The 13,883-nt window shown below is 52.7% G+C and overlaps 2 protein-coding genes across 4 annotated transcripts in view; one reads left to right on the top strand and one right to left on the bottom strand.

The window, feature by feature from the left end:
* Positions 1-13,883, bottom strand: part of SCRIB (scribble planar cell polarity protein) — a 57,168-nt gene that overhangs the window by 36,988 nt on the left and 6,297 nt on the right. The window lies entirely within an intron of this gene.
* LOC308666310 (uncharacterized protein) overlaps positions 11,910-13,883 on the top strand; it is a 48,956-nt gene continuing 46,982 nt past the window's right edge. The window contains exon 1 of the mRNA XM_081325021.1: positions 11,910-12,212. The gene's annotated coding sequence lies outside the window, so the exon portion shown is untranslated. The remainder of the gene's footprint in view (positions 12,213-13,883) is intronic.

Genomic DNA, 13,883 nt, shown 5'->3' with positions numbered 1-13,883 from the left:
GAGGCTCGTCCTGCGGGATGAAGCAAGGCGAGGCAGGGCGGCGGTGCCATTGCCACAGGGTAAGGCGAGGCAGGGGCCGGGGCAGCTGCTGCCTGACACCATCAGCCCCCGCACACAGAGGCCAGAGAGCGCATGGGGGCTGATGGTGTCCGACAGCAGCCACAGCCTGCTGGCTCCTGGGGCTCCGCAGCCCACTGCCAGCAGTTCAGAGAAGCCGCCTCTGAGCTGGACAGTTGGCCAACAGCTGAGGAGGCAACGCAGTGGGTCATGCCCGGGAAAAGGAGAGCATACGAGGCTAGGAGGGACGGGACGGGACGGGGAGGCAAACCAGCCATGCTGGGATGCATCTGGCCACGTGGGACCTTGGGCGGCTGGCTGAAAAGGGACGGTTGCCATTTGTGGGACATGGCACACATGCCCACAGAGAGGGCTGAGTGCCACCTCTGGCACGCATGCCATAGGTTCACTACCACTGAGGTAGTGGAATGGCTAGCCATCGGCGGATGCTCCATCGTGGAAGAGAGTGGACAATCCTTTGTCCACAGTAGCATAGGGTCTCCTGCTGAAGCAGGGGGCTGGAAGACATCCAGCGTCTCTTCCCAGCCTGTTAGCTCCATCTTCTGTGTTATTCCTTTGCTGACCTTGGAGCCTGTCTATGCTGGATCGTGGTTTCTCACCTCCTGTGGGAGTTTCTTGGGGCCAATGAGATGCAACACAGACTAGAATGTGCCCATATTCTCCTTCTGTTAGTTGTGTTATTTCTAGGGATATTCCATATTTTTTGTAGTCATCTAACTTGGTAATTAAAGGTAAAGGTAAAGGTTCCCCCGCACATGCGTGCTAGTCGTTTCCGACTCTAGGGGCCGGTGCCCATCTCCGTTTCAAAGCCGAAGAGCCAGCGCTTGTCCGAGGACGTCTCCGTGGTCATGTGGCCGGCATGACTGGACGCCAAAGGCGCACGGAACGCTGTTACCTTCCCACCGGAGTGGTCCCTATTTTTCTACTTGCATTTTTATGTGCTTTTGAACTGCTAGGTTGGCAGAAGCTGGGACGAGTAACAGGCGCTCACTCTGCTACGCGGCACTCGGGATTCGACCCGCCAAACTGCCGACCTTCTGATCGACAGGCTCAGCGTTCTAACCCACTGAGCCACCGCGTCCCTACAACTTGGTAATTACCAGACTGCTAATGTAACTTCATCTTTCAGGGGCTCTTGTAAGAAGGGAATATTTTGTGAAATATTTCAGATGTTGAGATGTGTGCTATACAAAATTTGAACACACTCCTTCCAGCCCTGTTCGATGTTCTTTAAGTCTGTTACTGCCTATCAGCATCTATTAACAAATGTATCTGGAGCTGGAACCTCCTTCCACCTTCATTATTTTTTACAGATGTCACTGTAGCAGTGCGGTTTTTTTTTAACAACTCTGTGAAATTGTTAAATTTCTTCTTGAGATCTTTGTCTTTCTGGCTTTCACCTCTCAACTTTTGCGGGGTGTGCTTTCTCTCTTCTGGCCAACTTCCATTGTTTTTCCTGACATCATCATCATCATCATCATCATCATCATCATAATAAAGTTGGAAGGGACCTTGGAGGTCATCTAGTCCAACCCCCTGCTCAGGCAGGAAACCTTATATCATTTCAGGCAAATGGCTGTCCAGTCTCTTCTTTAAAACCTCCACTGTTGGAGCATTCACCACCTCTGGAGGCAGGTTGTTCCACTGGTTAGTTGTTCTAACTGTCAGGAAGTTTCTCCTTAGTTCTAGGTTGCTTCTCTCCTTGATTAGTTTCCATCCGTTGCTCCTTGTCCTGCTTTCAGGTGCTTTGGAGAATAGCTTGGCTCCCTCTTCTTTGGGGCAGCCCCTGAGATATTGGAACACTGCTATCATGTCACCCCTCACCCTTCTCTTCATTAAACTACACATACCCAATTCCAGCAACCGTTCCCTATATGTTTTAGCCTCCAGCCCCCTAATCATCTTTGTTGCTCTTCTCTGTACCCTTTCTAGAGTCTCGACATCTTTTTTACATCGTGGTGACCAAAACTGGATGCAGTGTTCCAGGTGTGGCCTTACCAAGGTATTGTAAAGTGGTATTAGTACTTCACTTGATCTTGACTCTATCCCTCTGTTAATGCAGCCTAGCACTGTGTTGGCTTTTTTGGCAGCTGCAGCACACTGCTGGCTCATATTGAAGTGATTGTCTACTAAGACTCCGAGATCCCTCTCACAGTTACTACTATTGAGCAAGGTACCACCTATACTAACCTCTTAAAAGGTTTCTATACCATGTGGATATTTTTCAAGATGGCGGACGTGCAGGCGGACCTGTTAGGCTGAGCTCTGCAAGTCCCAGAAACCAGGCGTCCCAGGAGCCCCCCAGGGGTGTTCATACCCTCTGTGTTGGGGTGATAGTGATGGCAACGAGCTAGGCAGCTGGACAATGCTGGGCTGCTGCTTTGCCGGACTGGATGTTTGTGGCATCTTCCCACTGCTTTGGGTGTTTTCCGGGCCGTTTCTGGCGGCGTTTGGTGTTTTCGGCGGCCGGCGGCGGCGTTTTCGGCAGTGGCGGAGCCGGCGTCTTCGGATGGTTCCTGGCTGTTGGCGGTCTCGGCGGAGGCGTTTTTGGGCCGTCTCGGGCCGCTTCTGTGGTCGGCTCGGTCTGCCTTCGGCTGTGGCGGCGACGGCGCTTTCGGCTCACTTCGATGGCGACGGCGACGGCGGCGGCGTTGCTCCCGGGCCGCTCTAGGCCGCCTTTGTTATCGATTGCTGCCTTTTGGCCCGCTCTTTTTAGACCGTTTGCTCGCTCGATCGTTCGCCCGACCGTTCGCCCGCTCCCGTCTGGGCCTTTTCGGCCCATTTTCCATCGGCGGCGGGAATGGCTGGATCGTTTTTGGTTCCGGCGGCGTCCTGGTGGCGGCAGCAATGGCGGCAGCGTCTGCAGCGGCGCTCCGGCAGTGGTAGCGGCCTTGGTGGCTCAGCGGTGGTGTTGCACTCGACTTGTCTTCTCCCCTGTTTGCTTTGCTGGTTCCAGATGGCCTGGCACCTTCACTGTTGCTGGTGGCCCCGAAGGTTCCTGGGTTTGCCGGTTAATTCCGGTGGATCCCAATGGAGCCCAGCGGTCCCTTGAAAGACCTATGCTCTCCGTGGCACCTGTTGTGATCCGGTCGGTGCCAATGGATTTTGACGGGGCGCGGGGGAAATCAATGGACCTAAGGGAGTTAGACTCTGTAGACCACAATTTGGAAGGCCCCAATGACTGCAGAACTGAGGGCCCATGGAGTTGTGGCCATGAACAATCTTCTGGAACGGCAGAGCAACGGAGGACCCGGCTGTTTAGCAGTGCAGACTATGATGGCATACTACGATGGATTATTATACTACTATACTTCTGCCTTCGGACTATTGCTTATTGTCACCCACATATCATCCCCAAAGGATTCAGAGTTCCCTGGGTATTAGCCACCGTGAGAGGGTGGCTTGAACTTACATTTGCTGCCCCTAGAGGTGAGAGCTCTAGGGGACATGCTATACCCAGGGTGGGTGCTTCAGACCACCCCCCCAGGAATAGGCCTTGCGACCGTCGTGAGAGGACGGTGGTTGGCCTGTCCTGGGGGTGCACCCAGCCGAGTGGCAGTGGCTGGGTGGAGGGTCGGGACACCTATTTGCCCTCTGCTTAGACCCTCCTTACTGACTATGGACTGCCTGCATCTGGACTGCTCTTATGCCTTATCTTAGGTATTCCTCCACGGACTTGCTCGCCCTCAGGGGTGCTCCCCCTTCCTGGGGGCGACCCGCCTTTCTAGCCGCGTACAATCTCGACGAAGGGCCCACTTATTGGGACCCTGAGAGATGGCTGGGCACGGGTAGGGGCCTCCGACGTAAACCTAACAAGAGGCCCCTGGTTAGTTTTTTGTCGAAATTTTTTCGGGGGTTAGGGAGGAGGGAGGGTACTTCTTTTGGTTGGGGGCAGTCCAACAACCTCTGTTCAGGCCAGTGCCGAGGCGGATCGCGGGGGGGAGGAGCGGGGGTCGGTTGCTTCTGGGGCTCCAGGGCTGGTCGTGGGATTACCCATTCCCACGACGTTAGGGAATGGCAGCAGGTGGAGGAACAGAGGGCCGTATCGATCTCAGGGAAGGTCTCTCCGCTGCTTACAAGCGGTGAGGCACTCCGACCCTCTGGCTCCGCCCCGAGGTCCCGGGAGTGAGGATGTGCAGCCTCCTGAGCTCCGGCTGGTGTACTTGAATGCCAGGTCTGTCGCTAACAAAGCTCTTCTCGTCCGTGACTTGGTCGAGGGTGAGCAGGTGGACCTGGCTTGCATCACGGAAACTTGGTTGGGCCCAGAGGGCGGTATTCCTCTGGTTGATCTTTGCCCACCAGGTTTCCGGGTGCTACACCGGCCTCAGGCTCAGGGTAGGGGTGGGGGAGTGGCTGTGGTTATGAGGGAGACCTTGTGCCCGCGGGAGGCCACTGTTCCCCAGATAGTCGGGTGTGAGTCTCTCTTTTTGAGATGCGGCCCTGGTGCGCAGTTGGGCTTGCTGCTGGTGTACCTTTCGCCTAGTCACGCAGCAGCAGCCCTGCCTGAGCTTCTCGATGTCCTCTCTGGGTTGGTGATTGAGTTCCCGAAACTTATAGTTTTGGGGGACTTCAATCTACCATCTCTGGGAGGATCATCTGAGTTGGCTCGGGAGTTCATGGCTTCCATGACGGCCATGGACCTGACGCAAGTAATTTCGGCACTGACTCATGAGGGAGGCCACACCCTTGACCTAGTTTTCTTATCTGGACGGTGGTTAGATGACCTTGGTGGGGGCTCCGCAATTGTTATGCCCCTGTCATGGACCGATCATCATCTCCTGCGGCTGGTCTTCCGTTTTGCCACCCCCCGCCGTGGCAAAACGTGGCAAAACCTATCAAATGGTACCGCCCCAGACGCTTAATGGATCCCCAGAGGTTCCAGGCGGCGCTGGAGTCCCCACCTGCCTCCCTTGCTCACAGCTCGGCAGACGCCTTAGTGGAAGCCTGGGAAAGGGCAGCCACTGAGGCTCTTGACCGAGTTGTACCCCTGCGGCCCCTGACCCGGTGCAGATCCCGTCGAGCTCCATGGTTCTCCGCGGAGCTCCGGGAGATGAAGCGTCGGAGACGGGGCCTAGAGAGCGGTTGGAGATCCAGCCGATCCGAATCCGACCGATTGCGACTAAGAACCTATACTAGGTCTTATCTCGCTGCGATAAGGGAGGCGAGGTCAAACCACTTCGCCACCCTTATCGCGTCCGCAGATAATCGCCCGGCCGCCCTGTTTAGGGTGACTCGCTCCCTCCTGAATCAGGAGGTGAGGGAGGAACCCTTGCAGGGTCGTGCCGAGGAGTTTAACCAGCATCTGTCGGACAAAATTGCTCGGATTCGGACCGGTCTGGACTCTGACTGGGCAGAGTCTGTCGAGCAGGACACGGGCGGTCTTGTCGATATCACCTGGGAGGAGTTTGATTCTGTGACTCCGGAGGAAGTGGACAGGATCATGGGGAGGCTGAGCACCACCACGTTTACTGGACCCGTGCCCTTCCTGGCTGGTCTATGCAGCCCGGGAGAGGACACGCAGCTGGTTCCAGGCAGTTATATCGGCTTCTTTGAGTGAGGGCAGCTTCCCCGCCGTCTTGAAAGAGGCGGTGGTGAGGCCTCTCCTCAAGAAGCCTGCCTTGGACCCAGCTGTATTGAACAACTTTCGTCCTGTCTCCAACCTTCGCTTTCTTGCGAAGGTTGTTGAGAGTGTGGTGGCACATCAGCTCCCTCTGGTCCTGGATGAAGCGGATTATCTAGACCCGTACCAATCGGGTTTCAGGCCCGGGTACAGCACGGAGACGGCATTGGTCGCGCTGGTGAATGATCTCTGGAGGGCTCGGGACAGGGGGCATTCCTCTGTTCTGGTCCTATTAGACCTCTCAGCGGCTTTTGATACCATCGACCATGGTATCTTGCTGCGGCGTTTCAGGGGATTGGGAGTGGGTGGCACGGTTTTACAGTGGTTCTCCTCCTATCTCCAGGGACGCTCGCAGTCGGTGTTGGCAGGAGGGCAGAGGTCGACCGCGAGGTCTCTCATTTGTGGAGTTCCTCAGGGGTCGGTCCTCTCGCCTCTCCTGTTCAACATCTATATGAAACCGCTGGGTGAGATCATTCGTGGTTTTGGAGTTGGGTATCATCAGTATGCTGATGAAACCCAGCTTTTCCTTTCGACCCCAAACCACCCCAGTGATGCCCTCACCGTGATGTCCCGTTGCCTGGAGGCGGTTCGGGTCTGGATGGGGAGGAACAGACTTCAACTCAACCCCAACAAGACCGAGTGGCTTTGCATACCTTCATCCCGGGTTTATTCGGACATTCCACCTCTCGCTATGGGGGGCGAATTATTACCCCCCGTAGATAGGGCTCGCAACTTGGGAGTCCTCCTAGATTCACGGCTCACCCTGGAAGACCACATAGGAGCTGTGACTAGGGGGGCTTTCGCCCAGGTTCGCCTGGTGCGCCAGTTGCGGCCCTATCTAAGCCGGGATGATCTATGCACGGTCACTCATGCGCTCGTGACCTCTCGACTAGACTACTGCAACGCTCTCTACATGGGGCTGCCCTTGAGGACCACCCGGAAGCTCCAACTGGTACAGAATGCAGCCGTGAGAGTTGTGTTGGGAGTCTCCCGATACTCCCACGTTACACCTCTGCTCCGCGAGCTGCATTGGTTACCGGTTGCCTTCCGGGTGAGATTCAAGGTACTAGTAATGGTATTCAAAGCCCTACATGGCAGGGGCCCGGAGTACCTGAGGGAACACCTGCTGCCGGCATCGACTTCCCTCCGCCCTGTGCGTTCCCACAGAGAGGGCCTCCTCAGGGTGCCACCGGTCAGAGAATGTCAACTGGTGGCCCCCAGGGGGAGGGCCTTCTCTGTGGGCGCCCCGGAGCTATGGAATCAGCTACCGGTTGAGCTCCGGACGGCGCCCGACCTTCGCTCCTTTCGCCGCGAGCTAAAAACATACTTTTTTGAACAAGCTGGCCTGGCCTGATGAAGGGATTGGGGGGGGTTGTTATGGTTATTTTATTGAGTTTTAAAGATGTATTTTAGTATGTGGGCATTTATTTAATCTTGTTTTAACTTTTGTAATCTGTATTTTTATTCTTGCCCTGTTCACCGCCCTGAGTCCTTCGGGAGAAGGGCGGTATAGAAATAGTATTAAATAAATAAATAAATACTATACCTATGCATTTGATTTTTCCTGCCTAAGTGTAGAACCTTACTTTTTTCACCATTGAATTTCATTTTGTTAGATAGTGCCCAGTGTTCGAGTCTGTCCAGATCCTTCTGTATCTTAAGCCTATCTTCTGGAGTATTGGCTATTCCTGCCAGCTTGGTGTCGTCTGCAAATTTGATGAGTTCCCCAACTACCCCCTCATCCAAATCGTTAATGAAGATATTGAAGAGCACTGGGCCCAGAACAGAGTCCTGGGGCACCCCACTACACACTTCCTTCCATGTAGATGCGGTTCCATTGAGGACCACACGCTGAGTACAGCCTGTCAGCCAGCTACGAATCCATCTGGTGGTAATGCTATCTAACCCACATTTTTCTATCTTATCAAGTAGTAGGTTGTGATCTACTTTATCGAATGCCTTACTGAAGTCCAAGTAAATTATATCTACAGCATTCCTCTGGTCCACTAGTTTTGTCACTTGGTCAAAGAATGTAATAAGATTTGTCTGGCATGATCTGTTTTTGACAAACCCATGTTGACTTTTAGTGATGACTTTGTTTGCATCAAGGTGTTCGTTGATTTGTTGATTATCTTTTCCAGAATCTTCCCAGGTATTGAGGTCAGGCTGATAGGTCTGTAGTTTCCTGGATCTATTTTCTTCCCTTTTTTGAAGATGGGAACTACATCAGCTCTCTTCCAGTCCTCTGGTAGTTCCCCAGTGCTCCAGGATCTTTGAAAAATATACTTCAGTGGTTCTGAGATCACGTCTGCCAGTTCCTTGAGAACCTTGGGGTGTAATCCATCTGGTCCTGGTGATTTGAAATCGTCTAGGCTGGACAGGTGCTCACTTACCATTTTCTTGCCTATCTTAACTTGCGTTTCTATTCTGTTTTTTATGGCACTGGTTTGGGTAGGTTGGACTGTTTTTTCCCTTTGTGTAAAGACAGATGCAAAAAACGAGTTAAATAGTTCTGCTTTCTCCCTGTTGCTTGTCACCTTCTTGCCACTTTCCCCCACTAATGGACCAATCATTTCCTTAACTTTTTTCTTGTTTTTTATATGTTGAAAGAAGCATTTTTTGTTATTTTTGACTTTGGTCGCAAGCCTTAGTTCATTTTGAGCCTTAGCTTTCCTCACTTCATCTTTGCAGGCACGGGCTATTTGCTGATATTCTGACTTAGTTACCATATATACTTGAGTATAAGCCGACTCGAATATAAGCCGAGACCCCTAATTTTACCCCCAAAAATTGGAAAAAGTTGGTGACTCGAGTATAAGCCGAGGCTGGGAAATGCAGCAGCTCACGGTAAATTTCAAAAATAAAAATACAGGTAGATAACAATAAAATTGCTTTAATTGAGGCATGTGGAAAAGAGGGTCAACAAAAACAATATATTATCAGTATATTCAACAAAAACAATATATTATCAGTATATTCAACAAAAACAATATATTATCAGTATATTCAACAAAAACAATATATAACATTAAAGTATTAACAATAACTTTAAATGTACAAAAACCTTAACTCAATAAGCAACCAAGCTAAAACACAAGCATCAAAATCCTTCAAAACTGGATTCCTCCTCCTCATCTGTATCTGCAAACAGAGCTTCAGCTGTAGCTGGTGTGAGGTTATCATCATATACATTGTCACAGAGTTCGCTGTCATCACTATCACAGTTGTTGTCCTCATACAAAGCAGTGTCTTCACTGCCATCCATAGCATTACTTATGCCACATTTCCTGAAGGCGTGCTTCACCATGTCCTCTGGAATCTCTTCCCATGCATCACGAACCCACTTTGCTATCAGTTCTATGTCAGGCTTCATCATATTTCCACCTTTTGTTAGTCGGGCTTGACCAGATGACATCCATTCGCACCACATCTTTCGCACACGGTCTTTGAAAGGTTTATTTAAACACACATCTAAGGGCTGTAATACAGATGTAAGCCCACCTGGAATAACGGCTAAAGTAACTCGAGAAGACTTTGCCAATGTTTTTATGTCATCAGATGTGTGGGCTCTGAACATATCCCAAACTAGCAATGATGGTTTTTTCTTTAAGGCTGCTCCTGGTCGTCCATTCCAAACTTCTTCCAGACACTTTTTTGTTCCATCTTCATCCATCCAGCCTTTAACATGTGGGCGCACTGTAATTCGTGGTGGGAATTTGACCTTTTTAGGCAAGGTCTTTCTTTTAAAAATAATGACAGGCCGCAGCTTAGTTCCATTAGCCAAACATGACAGAACAACTGTAAAATGGTTTTTCTCATTACCTGTGGTTCTGAGTAAAACAGTTTTGTCTCCCAAACTTGCCACGGTTCTGTTGCTTGGAAGATCAAAGGTCATAGGTGTTTCATCCATATTCCCAATATCTCCCAGGTCATAGTTATGGATCTTTCTTTGTTTTATGATGAATGAATGGAATGACATCACTTTTTCATCAAGGTCTTTTGGCAACTTCTGTGAAATCTTTGTTCTTTGCCGCAAACATAGGCCATACCTATTCATGAAGCCAGTACACCATCCTGCTGACGCAACAAAATTTTCAATGCCTGGTACTTTTAATTTGTCATCTTTAGCCATTTGAAGGGCACGTAAGCGAATTCCCATGCGTGTTACGCAGTAACCATTTTGACGACACTCCATAACCCATTTATGCAATTCAGTCTCTAGAGCCACATATGGAGTTGTTAAACCACGTCGAGCTTTTTTTGCCTTTGGAATCTTTTCCAACTCAGCTTTCATTTTCCGCCACTCCCTCACTTGTTTTTCATCAACACCAAATTCCCTACTTGCAATACTGTTATTGCTTTTTTCTGCTCTTGACACAACCTTTAGTTTGAAAGCAGCTTCGTATGACCTGCGTCTTTGTTTTGGTGCAGGATTAGAAGTACTGGGTTCCATTTCTAACAGGAATGGGGAGGTCTGCTAGGGAGGCGGCAGTCAAGCCTTGTTTCCCTCCTCGTGGGTGTGTGTGTGTGGGGGGGCAGTCAAGCCTTGTTTCCCTCCTCAGTCAAGCTTGTTTCCCTCCTCGTGTGTGTGTGGGGGGGGGAGGGGCTTGTTTCCCTCCTCAGTCAAGCTTGTTTACCTCCTCGTGCGTGTGTGTGTGTGTGTGTGTGGCAGTCAAGCGTTGTTTCCCTCCTCAGTCAAGCTTGTTTCCCTCCTCGTGTGTGTGTGTGTGTGTGTGTGTGTGTGTGTGTGTGTGTGTGTGTGTGGCAGTCAAGCGTTGTTTCCACGTGGGCCCCGGGCTGCGTCCCGGCGACTCCGCTCCCTCCCCTCACCTCCGGGCCGGGCTTCTCTCCGCCCGTCCGCCCGCCGGCGGGCTGGCTGGCTGGCGCTGGTCCCCGGGCGAGGCAGCGAGCGAGCGGGCGAGCGGCGGCTGGCTGAGTTCGGGGCGGCACGGGCGAGCGAGCGAGCGGGCGAGCGGCGGCTGGCTGGGTTCGGGGCGGCACGGGCGAGCGAGCGGGCGGGGGGGAGCGGTGGCTGGCTGAGTTCGGGGCGGCACGGGCGAGCGAGCGAGCGGGCGAGCGGCGGCTGGCTGAGTTCGGGGCGGCACGGGCGAGCGAGCGAGCGAGCGGGCGGGGGAGCGGCGGCTGGCTGAGTTCGGGGCGGCACGGGCGAGCGAGCGAGCGAGCGGGCGGGGGGGAGCGGCGGCTGGCTGAGTTCGGGGCGGCACGGGCGAGCGAGCGAGCGGGCGAGCGGCGGCTGGCTGAGTTCGGGGCGGCACGGGTGAGCGAGCGAGCGAGCGGGCGGGGGGGAGCGGCGGCTGGCTGAGTTCAGGGCGGCACGGGCGAGCGAGTGAGCGAGCGGGCGGGGGGGGAGCGGCGGCTGGCTGAGTTCGGGGGCAGCGGGCGAGCGATGGGGGGGAAAGCGGCGGCGGCTGGCTGAGTTCGGGGGGCAGCGGGTGAGCGATGGGGGGGGAAAGCGGCGGCGGCGGTGAGTTCGGGGGGCAGCGGGCGAGCGATGGGGGGGGAAAGCGGCGGCGGCGGTGAGTTCGGGGGCAGCGGGCGAGCGATGGGGGGGAAAGCGGCGGCTGGCTGAGTTCGGGGGCAGCGGGCGAGCGATGGGGGGGAAAGCGGCGGCGGCGGTGAGTTCGGGGGGCAGCGGGCGAGCGATGGGGGGGAAAGCGGCGGCGGCGGTGAGTTCGGGGGGCAGCGGGCGAGCGATGGGGGGGGGGGGGAAAGCGGCGGCGGCGGTGAGTTCGGGGGCAGCGGGCGAGCGATGGGGGGGAAAGCGGCGGCTGGCTGAGTTCGGGGGCAGCGGGCGAGCGATGGGGGGGAAGCGGCGGCGGCGGTGAGTTCGGGGGGCAGCGGGCGAGCGATGGGGGGGAAAGCGGCGGCGGCGGTGAGTTCGGGGACAGCGGGCGAGCGATGGGGGGGGAAAGCGGCGGCGGCAGTGTGTTCGGGGCGCAGCGGGCGAGGCAGCGGGCGAGCGAGCGGGGGGGGAGCGGCGGCTGGCTGTGGCTTCGGGGTGGCGCTGAGCTGCGCGGCCGCCCTCCCGCCCCCTGGCCGGTGCCTTCGCCCCGCAAGGAAGCGGCGGCGGCGCTGCGGGCCGGGAGGGGAGGGGGGCGTGGCGGGGGCTGCCCCTCCTGCCGAGGAGCCGAGCCCGGCGGCGTGTGTGTGTGTGTGTGTGTGTGTGTGTCAGACCCGCAGGAATGGCTAGTTGCGTTTCTCTGTGTGTCAAGCCCCGTGGGCTCGACACACAGGAAGGGGGGGAATGCCGGAATGCCGCTTCCCTACCAGCCATTCCCGTGGGTCTGACACACACACGCACGCACGAGGGGGAGAAACAACGCTGGACTGCCGCCAGCTCTGCAAGGCTCTGCCGCTCCCTTCTCTCAGCAGCCTGTTCCGAACGAAGGGACAGTTCTTTTTTTTTTGTTGACTGGAGTATAAGCCGAAGTGGAGTTTTTCAGCCCGAAAAGTGGGCTGAAAAATTCGGCTTATACTCAAGTATATACGGTATGTGCCCCTCTTTCCAATTCTTATACTTGTCCTTTTTATCTTTCAATTTATCAGAGAGTTCTTTATGCAGCCATGCTGGTTTCTTTTGAGAGGTGTTATTTTTCTTCTTTGTTGGTATTGTACTAGACTGGGCCTTTATTATCTCACTTTTCAAAATTTCCCAAGCTTTTTGAGTTGTTTTCCCCTTTTAGGATTCTCATCCATGGAATTCTTCCCATGGTCTCTCTAAGTTTATTGAAATTAGCTCTTTTAAAATCCAAGACTCTAGTTTGGCTGTGTTCTATTGCTTGTGCCTCCAGAATGTTGAATTCCAATATTGCATGATCACTCCCCCCCAAGGTTCCTGTGGCTTTGACACCTTCTATCATTTCATCTCTGTTTGTGAGAATTAAATCCAATATGGCTAATCCCCTAGTTCCCTTCTCTACTTTTGGGGAGAGAAAGTTGTCTGCTAGGTTTGACAGGAATCTGTTTGATCTTCCACTTGGTGCAGAGTTTGTCTCCCAGTTGATATCAGGGTAATTAAAGTCCCCCATTACTATTGTGATGTGCTTCCTACATACCTTAGTTAGCTGACTAGCAAAAAGTTCATCTATTTCCTCTGCTTGGTTGGGCGGCCTACAGTATACACCTATGGCAATGTCATTTTTCCCCCTTTTATATTGACCCAAATGCTTTCAAGTTTACAGTTTTCGTCATTGTTGTGCTCTATTTCTGTAGAGATAAAGTTATTTCTTATATATAGAGCAACTCCTCCTCCTCTTTTGTTTAGTCTGTTTCTTTTAAATAGTTTAAATCCCTCCCTTCCACTTAGCTTTTGTTAATCTTTGACAGTCTCTTCACATTCATTCTGAACTTTAAATTCATTCCACCATTTCTCTGGTTCCCTATCAATGAGGTACAGGACTTCAAAAGGATTTAGGTGTTCTCCTTGAAAAGGTTAAGTATATGTTCAAGAGCACGTGGCAGAAACTTCCACTTTAGTTTGACTTGGAACTCGTGCCTAAGCCATTTCTGATGTCTTTCACAGTAAACCTCTGGCTGTTCCTTTAACCGCAATCTGAGCTCTTTAACCGAGGAATAACTGAGCTTCATTATAGCAACAGCACAGCCCGTTTGGTGCCTGCATGTATTTCACCTGGTGATGTCTACGTATAAACACCATTTTCTTTTCTGGCAGACTGAGTTACCAAGAAAGCAACGGGTAGTTGTAAGTTTTTCTCTGGCTTCATGTTGGTTTTACAGCTTCCTCCTCAGCATCTCTAACTCTGGCATTCCAGTCTGCAATGCCAATGAGCGCACCCGCCCTGGGCGTCCCATTGATTTCAACTTGAACTTGAAGCACAAACGTAGACGATCATATTAAGGGGATGCCCACATGACTGCATTGTGCCCAAATATTTTTTTTATTGAAGTTTTACAAAATTTTAATAATAACTCCCCCTCCCCATCAACCCTCCCCCCTTCCCTCCCCCCCCCCGGACTTCCCAAAGCAGAATACAGGGTATTACATATAGCAATCTTATGCAAACATATGCTAAATGTCTATTACGATGTTAACAAACCTTCCACCCTTTAACTCCCTTATAACAAAACTAAAGTAATTATAATAACACTTCTATAATTGTTAAGAATTATTCATATGCTATTTGAAACTTTTTAGTCCCATATT

The sequence above is a fragment of the Vipera berus genome (assembly GCF_964194415.1).
Source record: "Vipera berus genome assembly, chromosome: 3".
Taxonomy (NCBI): domain Eukaryota; kingdom Metazoa; phylum Chordata; class Lepidosauria; order Squamata; family Viperidae; genus Vipera; species Vipera berus.
The sequence above is the reverse complement of the archived record's forward strand: the minus strand, read 5'-3'. Positions and strand labels throughout refer to the sequence as shown.